The sequence below is a fragment of the Microtus ochrogaster genome, chromosome 4 (genome assembly GCF_000317375.1).
Source record: "Microtus ochrogaster isolate Prairie Vole_2 chromosome 4, MicOch1.0, whole genome shotgun sequence".
NCBI classification, from domain to species: Eukaryota; Metazoa; Chordata; class Mammalia; order Rodentia; family Cricetidae; genus Microtus; species Microtus ochrogaster.
The window spans coordinates 63274058-63285043 of record NC_022011.1 but is presented as its reverse complement, the minus strand read 5'-3'; the positions used below and the strand labels follow the sequence as shown (position 1 = coordinate 63285043).

Here is a 10986-nt window from a genome sequence, read left to right as displayed (position 1 = left end):
TAATGTGTTCATACACGTGAATTTCTTACTCTAATTCTCCTGAATATATTCTAACATGATAGAATGTGGTGAAGCAAAAATCAGAGGTGATAAGTTCATTTGGACACATTTGTCTGTGTGTGTCTGTGTGTGTCTGTGTGTGTGTATATGTGTGTATATATATATACACACACACATATATATATATATGAATATATATATGAATACCCAAAAACGTGTGTGTGTGCATATGTGTATAAATGTATTCATGTATTTTATATGGGACGACTCTATGACTGAAGCCAAGCTAACAAAAAGCATTCGTACAACTCCGTTTATGAGACTGAATTCTGGGAGTCCTAGTTGGCTTTTCTGTTGCTGCACTAAGTACCATGAACGTGGGGAGGAAAGAGTTTTGTACTTCTTCTACTTCCAAATGACAGTCCATCACTGAGAGAAGCCGAGGCAGGAACTCAAACAATACAGAAACCTAGAGGCAGGAACTGAAGCAGAGGAACACTGCTTACTGGCTTGTTCCTCATGGGTTGCTGTTGCAACAGCCTGCATGTTGATACCACCCAGGACCACCTGTCCGGGGGTGGTACGGCTCACAGTGGGCTGGGGCCTCCCACATCAATTATTAATCCAGAAAATGCCCCACAGGCTACAGGCCAATCTAATGGAAGCATTCTTTTTTTTCAATTGAGGGTCCCTTTTCCCAGATGACCCTGGCTTGTGTCAATATGACAAAAATGTAACCAGTGCACCAGCAATCTCACAGTTTACAGCACCCACCAGTGACCAATAATCTTATGGCTTACAGCACCCAACAGTGACCAATAATCTCATGGCTTACAGCACCCACCAGTGACCAATAATCTCATGGTTTACAGCACCCACCAATGACCGGTAATCTCATGGTTCAGAGCACTCAGTTGCCCATGAAGAGAACCCAACTGGTACTACACACTGTCCTGTTTCCTATTTTTTTCACTGTCATGGGGCATTATGTTACAGCCCATTGTTTATGAAGCCCCTACTAGCTCAATTTTATTCTCAGCTCTCCATCTAAAAATAAACGGTACAAACAAACAACGAATCTGCAGAGATCATTTTGAAACAGGAGGGCATTTAAAAACCAACGATAAACTGCACACTATGGCAAAAGAAGATTGTGCTGACTTTTGCATAGTCACAAAACCCAGAACAGATTCTTCAAAGAACTCTCTGGAAGCTGACAAGCTTATAAAAGCAGTCCTAAGGAAAAAATTTCTGTATCTTGCATATATAGCAAAGTTACAGTGTGTCACTAGCATTATAAATCGTCACTATTACCACTCGGAGCAGAAGGAAATGTACATATATAAAGATATATATGTGCATAATTTTGTATTCCCAGAGGAAACTGAAAAATTATGTGCATTAAATAGCGTTTTAATTGCAACATGAAAAACGATATTTAATGGCTGGTAATGTGGCTCGCAGTCCCACAAAGGTAAAGTCAAGCGAAGATGCTGCCTGATATAATGGGGAGAAATTGGCCTTTGGAGACCAATTTCTGCCTGGGCAGAAATTCTGACTTTCACCTCTATTCCCTCTCACTCAATTGCCATGAAACTCAGTTTCCCTATCAGTAAAATAGAAATATCACACACGCATTTTATAGAGTTTAGAGAATTAAAGGGAAATAAAAGCTAAAATGTCACAACGCCAACTTACCGCTAAATGTAGAGAATTATTCTCCCATGATGGATTATCATGCTGGCCAATATCAGTATTGATTTTCAAAAGCTGAAGAGACTCAAATTCAATATGTTATGTTTTCAATTCTCAAATTCTATGATTATCTGGAGATATATGAAATCATGATTTAAAATCTCTAAAAACCAGCAGATGGAACAATATCCAGACATCCTTGGATTGAAGCATTTCATCTCCCACAGAAACTCCTTAAGAAAGGAAGTAAACAACTCAACGTACTTCAGGAAGTCCCTGAAACTGATCAGATTCACTAGATCCTGCCCTCCCTACAAGTAAAAATAAAGACTACTTAAGAATTGCTCTCAGACAAGCCAAGCTGCCCTGAAAAAGCAGAGACCTAACAGGCAGCCCCAAAGGAGCAGAAACCAGCTGAACTACTTTAAAGGGGCTTAGGCCATCTGAGCTACCTGGACAGGACACTTTCCAACCTGTTGAGGTTCTCATTCATAAAACCTTCATATCTGCTCTAGCCTGCAGGATGGTTTCTAGCTAAGAAGATCATGAAGCTTGTTTGTAAGATACAAGGCTGACCTCCTTGGAGGCTTTGGAGATGACTTAGTGGGTAAATTCCTTGCTGGACACGTATGAGGACCCGAGTTCTGATCCTAGCACTCAGATAAAAGCTGGGAACAGTGAAGTGCATCTCTAGCCATGGTTCTCAGAAAAAAAATCTGAGACAGGACTGGTGAAGGTTGCTAGACAACCAGCCTAGACCAATCAGTGAGCTCCAGGTTCAATAAAAGACGCTGCCTCAAAAAACTATGATGGAGAATGACTGAGGAAGACATTTGAGCACATGCATAAATGCCAACATGCATGTACTTAAGCATATGAATACACACACACACACACACACACACCCCAAAAAACCAAAACCAACCAAACAAACAAAAAAACTGTACTACTACCCTTTTTCAGAACTAGACAGAACAAGTTCCAATCCTTGCTTGGAAATGGATTTTAAGCTCTCTATGAGATTTATAGACATAAAAGGCAAGGCATTGCCAATTAAAAATATCTTTTCTTTTCTACAAACAGAATTTTCATTTCCATTGTGATAATTTATCAAAGTGAGCAAGCTTTCATTCAATCAGTTTCCCATTTGGAGGCCATGAGAACTCTAGTTTCAGCAACTAACGCCTTCTATGGCTCAGTGCACACATTCCCTTCCCTTAAACACACTGTAGCAATGTGATCTTCCTCAGCTGGCTCCATCTGGTGAAGAAGAGGAAATGACCTCATTTACTCTTTCCTCAAGACCACCACCCTCCATCTCCCTCCATCCCATCTGTGCTGGGAAGGCAAGCATACGCCATTCAGAGTTCCTTTCTGAATGGCTCGGGTTTGGCTGGCTTGGCCAACAGCACTGGCTTACAGATTGCAAGGCGGTCGGAAAGCCTGGCTGGGGATCGATCCCCATGACTACTTCTCTTGTGCCACTATGTCTGTCACTGCCTACCAGGGGGCAAGCCACACCTCGCACTTCTTAGAGGCTAATAACCATTTGTCCTTATCCTCTAGGCCCGAGTTATATGGAAATGGCTCTTCTCTGCAGATAACTCTACAGTCCAGTACATCTGCTGAGGGCTTCCTGGGCCATTGTGAATGGCTCCTTGTTAACTTGCTGAAATAACAGCAGTCAATTGTGTAGTCTAGCTCCTGCCAGAACGCCAATGAATCTTCAATCCAGTCTCTAGACAGCAGGAAGAGACCAACTCTGGACACCACTGCCCTTTGCTGTAGCAGAGCAATCACAGGAAATGCAGTAGTGCCTGAAGTTTCGTTACCAGTAGCGGGGAAGAACTATGCTCTCTCAATCTGTGAGGAATCAACATATGGCTAATGCAGCAAACCAATCAATAAGAGACTGAAAACACTGGGTTCTTATCAGAAGGTAAATGTAGTTGAGTATTTTATAACCTCATTCAGATAGTACAACCTCAATGAAATTTAGTGATTCCTAACCCGACCATCTTGAAGTGTACCATGGAATAAGCATAATGAGGTGAGCAACATCAGACAAAACACATTAGGAGAATGAGCACAGACAGCTATTTTATAGAATGTCTTAGGAAGGAAACTGTAGAGCGTAAGACAACTCAATTAATAGATGTTTCAGTAGTTCATGGATTGGTTACATTCAGATAGACGTGTTTCCATGCAGGTATGTATAAGCACATATACATATCTGTATATGTGTAATGCAACGAGAAGGATGCATTATACATCTGGATGTATGTGGCTTCATGAGCTTCATTGCTATGTTAATAGCTGGATTTTTCTCTTGACATTGGGTTTCTCTCTTAAATTAAGAACCTTCTTCCAAAGTGTCTGTTTTTGTTTGGATCTTCAGTGTCCACAAATGGCTTATGCAATGAAGGTCTCCAATATAACAATGTTCAGTGATCGAACTTTGGGGAAGTGACTGAACCCAAAGTGGAGGGGGTCTGTCCCCACCACTGGATTGGTCCGTTGATGAACTCACACTTTGATGGACAGTTGGGAGATGTTGGAAGCTTGAGGAGAGTGCATCCTTGAGGGCTGTCTTTGGGGACCATGTCTTGTCCCCGGCCCCTCCTTTTTGTCATCTCTGATCTCTGATTTTTGGCCATGAGGAGGTAAGCAACTCTGCGACTCACCATGATGTTGTGCCTTATCATAGTGAAGAAGCAACATAACCACTCCACATGGACCAGAGCCTCCGAAATCACCAAGCAAAATAAATCCTTCTCCTTTAAGTTGATTTCTGCCCTCCACCCCGGTGTTTTGCCACAAGAAGCTGAACAACATGTTTGCTCACTCTTCCTATGGCATCTCACCTTCCACACCCCAAAGCCTCCCCCATCCTCCACCAGGACAATGTTCTCAGAAGACTCATTCGCCCAAGTAAAGGGAACTGCTTTACTTCACCTTCCTTGTGTACTTGAACTCACCTTTCTTAATCAAGTCTTCCTTCTCCTCTTCTCTTTCCCACTGTTCTCATTCAAGGATGCTTAACAAAATAAAACAAACAAAAAAGTTGAGCTTAAAATGCACATTCAGATCTCATCCATATTCTACACCAATGGCCAGGAAACTGATCCATATCCTTGACTCCAAACTAGAGCAGTTTCCATCTACCCTTTAGTATTTGGGCTCGAGCAACAGGAGATGATCCCAACCCAAAGGCCTTGAAGCCTCAAATTAGCACATTCACAACACTCTATGATTCATCCCTAAAGAACATTCCCGTCTGCCACTAATGATCTCTCCACACATGGCTGTGAGGTAAGCATGATGTGGTCATAGCCACCGTGTGAGGAATTGGAGCTGGGGAGGTCACAGGTTGTGCTAAAGTTATTAAGGATGCTGACAGGGGAATGATGTCATTGTACAGGAATCTGGCTCAGCTTCTCTGCCCACTCTAGAATCTAGGCCTATTTACCACATATTGTCCACTTACTCCTCCCTGAACGCTGCTCTGTTGAAGGTGCAGGCAGAGTTCAGCAGATAGGAGCATGTCAACAAAAGATCATACTCGACTCCGTCAGTGTCGTTTCTACACTCACTCAGCCTCACATCACCAGCCCGGACCTTCTCCAGGAAGACATGTAACTGGAGAGCTTTGGTCCTGTCTTTTGGAAACAAGGCTGAGAACGACACACCTTCCCCCAGTTCACTCTCAGATCTTCAGAGCCACTGGTGGGCAGGCACGCCTGGGGTTCCGTGTCACTGGATTCTGAGACTGTAAGCTTCTCAAAGCAGCAACACAGTGACAGAGCCTTCTTGACACACCTGATCAGGGTCCTGCTCTGCGGCACACGCTGGTCTCTAGAAAATATTTCAACTTTCTCTAGTGTCAGCTTTTCTGGTTCTGCAGAACCAGGGTAAGCCAGTACCCAGAGAGAAGCAAGTGTCAAGCTCCAAGGCCTTTTTTTCTCTAGTTGATTCTTCAGCACCCTCTACCTACTCCAAGTTCCAAACCTTTTCGTTATTACTGTTTCCTTTCTTATTCTCTAGAGCAGAGAAACTTTTCCTACTCATGATCTCCTCTGTCTGAGAAACTCTTGGGCATTCCCAGATATGTAAAATAGGTGTATAAATCTAACTGACTCACAATAAGTCAAAACAAATTTTATATTAAAGCAACTCTTTGACATACGGATGATTTTGCCATTTAAGATGAAAGTACATTTCTATACTAATGAGATGGATAAACTTCGTTGTTTTTAATGAACAATTAAATTTTGGGCTGGCCAAAATGCCCACTGCCAAGAATGACTATCTGAGTCCAATCCCCAGAACATACATGGTAGAAAAAGAGAGTTATTTTCTGACCCCTGGATAAGCGTCACTGTTATGATACAACATGAGATAGGACCTTGGATGATGGGTACAAACCACAGAGGGTGCAGACCAAGCTTACATGGGGAGTTTTATTAGGGGAAGGGAAGGGAGAGTGGAGAGAGAAGGGGAGGGCAGAGCTGCCTCATGGGAAGAGAAAGAAAGAAAGAGCAAAAGAAAGAAGAGGAAGAAGTAGGCAGAGTTCCACCTTTTAAAGGGGTTACACACACACTCTGCCAGGTCCCCAAGGGGTGGGGCCAGGTGTGCCTGGATGCTGACAATCACATCACGTGAGTGCCTCCCCACCCAAAATAAATATCAAAAGAAACTTCTAAAAGGATTAAATGTTGGCTGAATATTTGATTCTGCGGAACGTGAGGATGGTCTACACCATTTCTAGTTGACTGGTATTGATTTTCTATTAGTCAAGGCTGAGATTGCCACTTTGCATTAATGTGCTGTACAAAATGCAGAAGCAATGTTTGTGGCCATTTTGGAAATTCCATCCTCATTCCAAGCCAAAATGCATTTCACAATATTTTCATGGAGCTCATGTCGGCAACACAATTTGCAAGTCTTAAAATCAAACACCATAACCCAATAGAACTCAAAGATACACTAAATCAATACTTATGTGCTGAGAAACGATGGCAGGAAGATATTAAAATTCCTTGTTTTCATAACTAAAACACGTTTTTAATAAAAGCGGGAAACTGCATTGACAGTAAAAACACCGCACTTCACAGCATAACATTGTCTTAAGCCGAGCTGACTGTTCCAAAAGGCAGTACTTGATGGTATGCAGGGTGCAGGTATGCACGGTGCAAAGAATGCATGCTGTATGTGCAGAACCAAGATTGCAGTGAAGCTGCGTGGTGCAACACAGATGAGCACTGCAGAAATACCTCGGATGAATTATGCATTATAAATTAATTAATCTTAGGTTCTTACACGCTCAAATTCCTTCACCCACTCTTGCCAAAGTTGTCAGGACCCCACATGCTATCGTGACCTACAATTCAAGAAGCCATTCAGTAGCATCTGCTTTTGTTGGTCCTTTCCTTTGGGAGCACACTCACACACATGCCAGCTCCCCGGTCCTATGCTGTCACTTTCAACATTACCAGTCTGAGGAAGCAGTTTGTAAATCATATTTTCCACCACCTTTATACAGCATGGATTGAATAGTGCCTTACTACTTCACTTATGCAGTAGTCATAATAATCATTATAAATGCCCTAACATTTCAATAATTCAAATAGTGCCATACTATAAGTAGAGAGACACACGGGATAGAATAGAAAGTCCAGAAATAAACTCCAATATACTAGTTAAGTTGTGGGGCTGGAGAGATGGCTCAGAGGTTAAGAGCACTGTCTGTTCTTCCAGAAGTCCTGTGTTCAATTCCCAGCAACCACATGGTGGTTTACAACTATCTATAATGAGATCTGATGCCTTCTTCTGGCCTGCAGGCATGTGTGCAGATAGAAACACTGTATACTAAATAAATAAATCTTTTTTTTAAAAAAAAAAAAGAAAGAAAGTTAAGTTGGGACAACAGAATGGATAGAAAAAAATAAAATCCGAAGCTATGAAATTCCAGAGGAAAATGTAAATACAAAGCGGCATCAGATGATCTTGGGAATTCTTACCATAATAATGTTATGAAGTGTGTTCTTTAAAAACATCCTTCTATGTTATTAACATCAATTGGTGCACTTAGGAAGTAAAACATACAACATCTGGAATTCGTGCACTAATATTCTCAATATGAGTGGGCCAATAGATCAGACTGGGCAATATTTCAAATTACTAACACTGGATGGTGGACGCCTGGCATGTGCTCTACGACTTCCTCTAACTGGTGCATGTCGGAAATGTTTTCATCATTTCTAAGCAGCGTAAGAAACTGAGAGTGGTGAGCGCAGAGTGGGTAAAGGCCCTTCCAGCTATGATTCAAAACACGGGAGAGGGAAAACTAAAGTTCCAGCAATTCAGTCATGCTTTTTAAAACGTCCCGTTTACAAAATACATATGCCATAAGCAAAGTCAAGACCCAGGTAACAGCCTGGGGAAAATATGTTCAACTCAAATCACAGACAAAAACTCAGATAATTTTGCTAGTACGGAAGTAACTACGAGCAGTCCATAGGAAACCAATGAGCAACGAATAGAAAAACTGTCAAAGGACATAAATATTTTATGGAGCATAAATAAAACAGTCCTTAAACATCATAAGAAAAGCTGAGTGCTTTTCCAAACAGAAGAAATGAAAATTAAAATTACATTTTGATTTTTCTAGATTCGGATCAATCTGATAGGTCAATGTGCTTGTCAAAGCTCTCTTCTGAGGAACCACAAAAGTTAAGCCTTTACACGTGCTGCTGATGGGATGCCAGCTATTCAAGAACATTCACAACAGTCTTCAAACGTCAGGTACATTTACCCTGGACGCCAAATCCTAATTCTGGGTATTTCTTCCTGCAGAGAACCTGCATCCACGCACAGCAATATGCTCCCCATATAAAAACCGCCAGGCATGGCAGCACAAGCTTATAATTCTAGTGCTGAGCAGGCAGAGGCAGAAGGATCCCTGGAACTCACTAGCTGGGCACCCTAGCCTTACTCAATGAGATTTAGGCCAATGAGAGATCTTGTTTCGAAAGGAGGTAAATGGCCTTCCTTGTCCTCTGGCTTCTACATAGCCCTGCACTTGAATCCACACATGCACTAAGAAAAAAAAAAATCCATGCCTCATCCAGCCTTGGTGGAAGAGGAGGTGCCTGGTCTTGCTGTAGCTTTATATGCCACGGTTGGCTGATATCCATGGGATGCTCACCTGTATCTGAAGAGAAACAGCGGAGAAGGGGAGGTGGAGAAGATTGAGAAGAGGGGAAGGAGAGGAAGCTTTGGTAGCAATGTAAAAACACACAAATAAATTTAAAAGAAAAACACCCAAGCAGTGGATTAAAAACTAACATTTTTGTTTTATTTTGTTTTGTTTTCGCTTTAGAGTGCAGCGCTTGGTGGTGGGTGTGGGGGAAAACCAGCAATTCAGCATCCTTATTTCTTTCTGCAAAGCCGGTTGGTAACATTCCCTGACAGTTTGCTGAAAGCCATTCACAGCTGTGCGAAATGAGAACATTTGGTGTGTAGGTAAGGTGAGAAACTGCTGGGGAAATATCCCCTCCTCTCAGAGCAGGCGGGCAAACCCACGCCAGCGTAATATTGCTGACTCAGCACCTCTTGGCTACAGGCCCATAGGCGCTACTGTTCATTCCCAACATCCATTTCTGTCTAGTTCCCACTCCAGACCCATTTCATGTCTAGAAGGGCTCATCTAAAGTGTATATAAAGATAATGACTGCATCCTGTAAGACTGGAAGCATAATTGCCATGAACAGTATCTAATCCGCACCAGATAATTAAATTATCCCATTATCACATGATATGGGCAAATGCAAGAAACAATTGTCTTCTATATTCATTGGCCCATATTGTTTCAATATCCCTGAAAGTGTGGGGAGCGTTGGTGTCCTTATGTGAATGTATAAAGAGTAGACGAAGTCCTGAACTGAATGTGGATTATTAAGGACCAATCCCCCAGACAAAGCATTCCTCTGTTCCAACTACAGGTGACCACTGACCACTGACTGCAAAAAATGCCAAGTGCAGATTCCTCCTCCTAGGGCCACAAAACAACGGAGTTGTAGCTGAGGTGATGGGAACCTATTTAGCTTGTTAAGAGAGATCTACTGCCAAAGCCGGCCAATCCCCCCCACCCTCACTTCTTCTGCTCTGCATAATAAACACAGGTACCCTCCTCACTGTGAGCACACCCCATCCAATCCCAGCTTTCTTGTCTGTGTGTCTGTCCTTTCTTCATTCTTCCATCACCTCAGTCAGGTTTTCGGGACTAAACCATGAGGGTCATGGCATCAAAGAGTGATTTATTGGAGGCTTCTTGACATATCAGAAGTAGCTCAGATCTCTCCTGGCTAGAGTTGAACTTCTGAGATCCACTTTTGCAGGCAAGAGGAGGAGGCTTAAAATCCTTCACCTGCCCTCAGCAAAAAGACTCCATACCCAAAGCCTGCCCTAAAGGAAAGCTGCATTGGTCCCTTGGACACACGTAGTTGGGGTAAGAAGACCTCTTTTCAGCTTAGTGAGCCAGTTAAACAGGATTCCATTACCTCAGCCGTTTCTCAGCATGAGGGCATAACTTTAGACAAGGTGCTGTGCCTCAGTTTCCCCCTTGTAACAATGGCATATTAATAAAAATAGTGAATAACACCACCACCACCAATAATAATAATAATAATAAATTAACTCTGAGAGCGAGTTAATGTTTTCCCCCAAGCACTTAGAACCATGTCGAGGAGGAAGGAAGACCTCAGTAATGCTAGCTTCGCACAGGCAGTGTCTTGGAAAGAGACTATGTGGGAGACTGTCAGGAGCCAGTCACGCAGGATTACCTCCGGAAAAGTTTGGGAATGCAGCCCCTGTCACCATTTCCTTAGGCTAATTAGCTGTGGTACAGAATGGAAATCACCGAACTTCATAACTTTATCACTGTTGAGTGATTTACACCATCCTGAAGCCAGGAGGTCCCAGAACTGCATTCCTTTCTTTGGCAAACCTGTAGGTCTCCCCAAAAAGGTAGCATTTGTTAATCATGTCCTGTCGGAGCACTGACTTAGGGCTGCGGTGAGGTAGAGAATGGTCATTCTTTGCCCTTCCTTGCCTTCCTTGCCTTCCTTGGTGCAAAGGTTTGGAGAAAGGAGGAGCGGAAGAGGGAAGTGCACACAGAAGGCCAATGCAACCTACCCACGGCTGCACAAGGAGGCTCAGAGGAGACACAGGTAGGGTCTGTTACAGATCCACAGTGAGTGGATAGCTCTGGGTAGCAGTCAGACTCCAGAA

At 42.8% G+C, this 10986-nt stretch overlaps 1 protein-coding gene across 2 annotated transcripts in view; it reads right to left on the bottom strand.

Annotated features, from left to right (window-relative positions):
- Lypd6b (LY6/PLAUR domain containing 6B) overlaps positions 1-4709 on the bottom strand; it is a 23695-nt gene extending 18986 nt beyond the window's left edge. Inside the window, exon 1 of one of the 2 annotated variants that reach the window (XM_005346394.2) lies at positions 4674-4709. The gene's annotated coding sequence lies outside the window, so the exon portion shown is untranslated. Of the gene's footprint in view, positions 1-1698; positions 1720-4673 lie in introns of those variants that run through there. The other variant, XM_026789474.1, reaches the window with a different exon arrangement.
- Positions 4710-10986: the final 6277 nt, after the last annotated feature.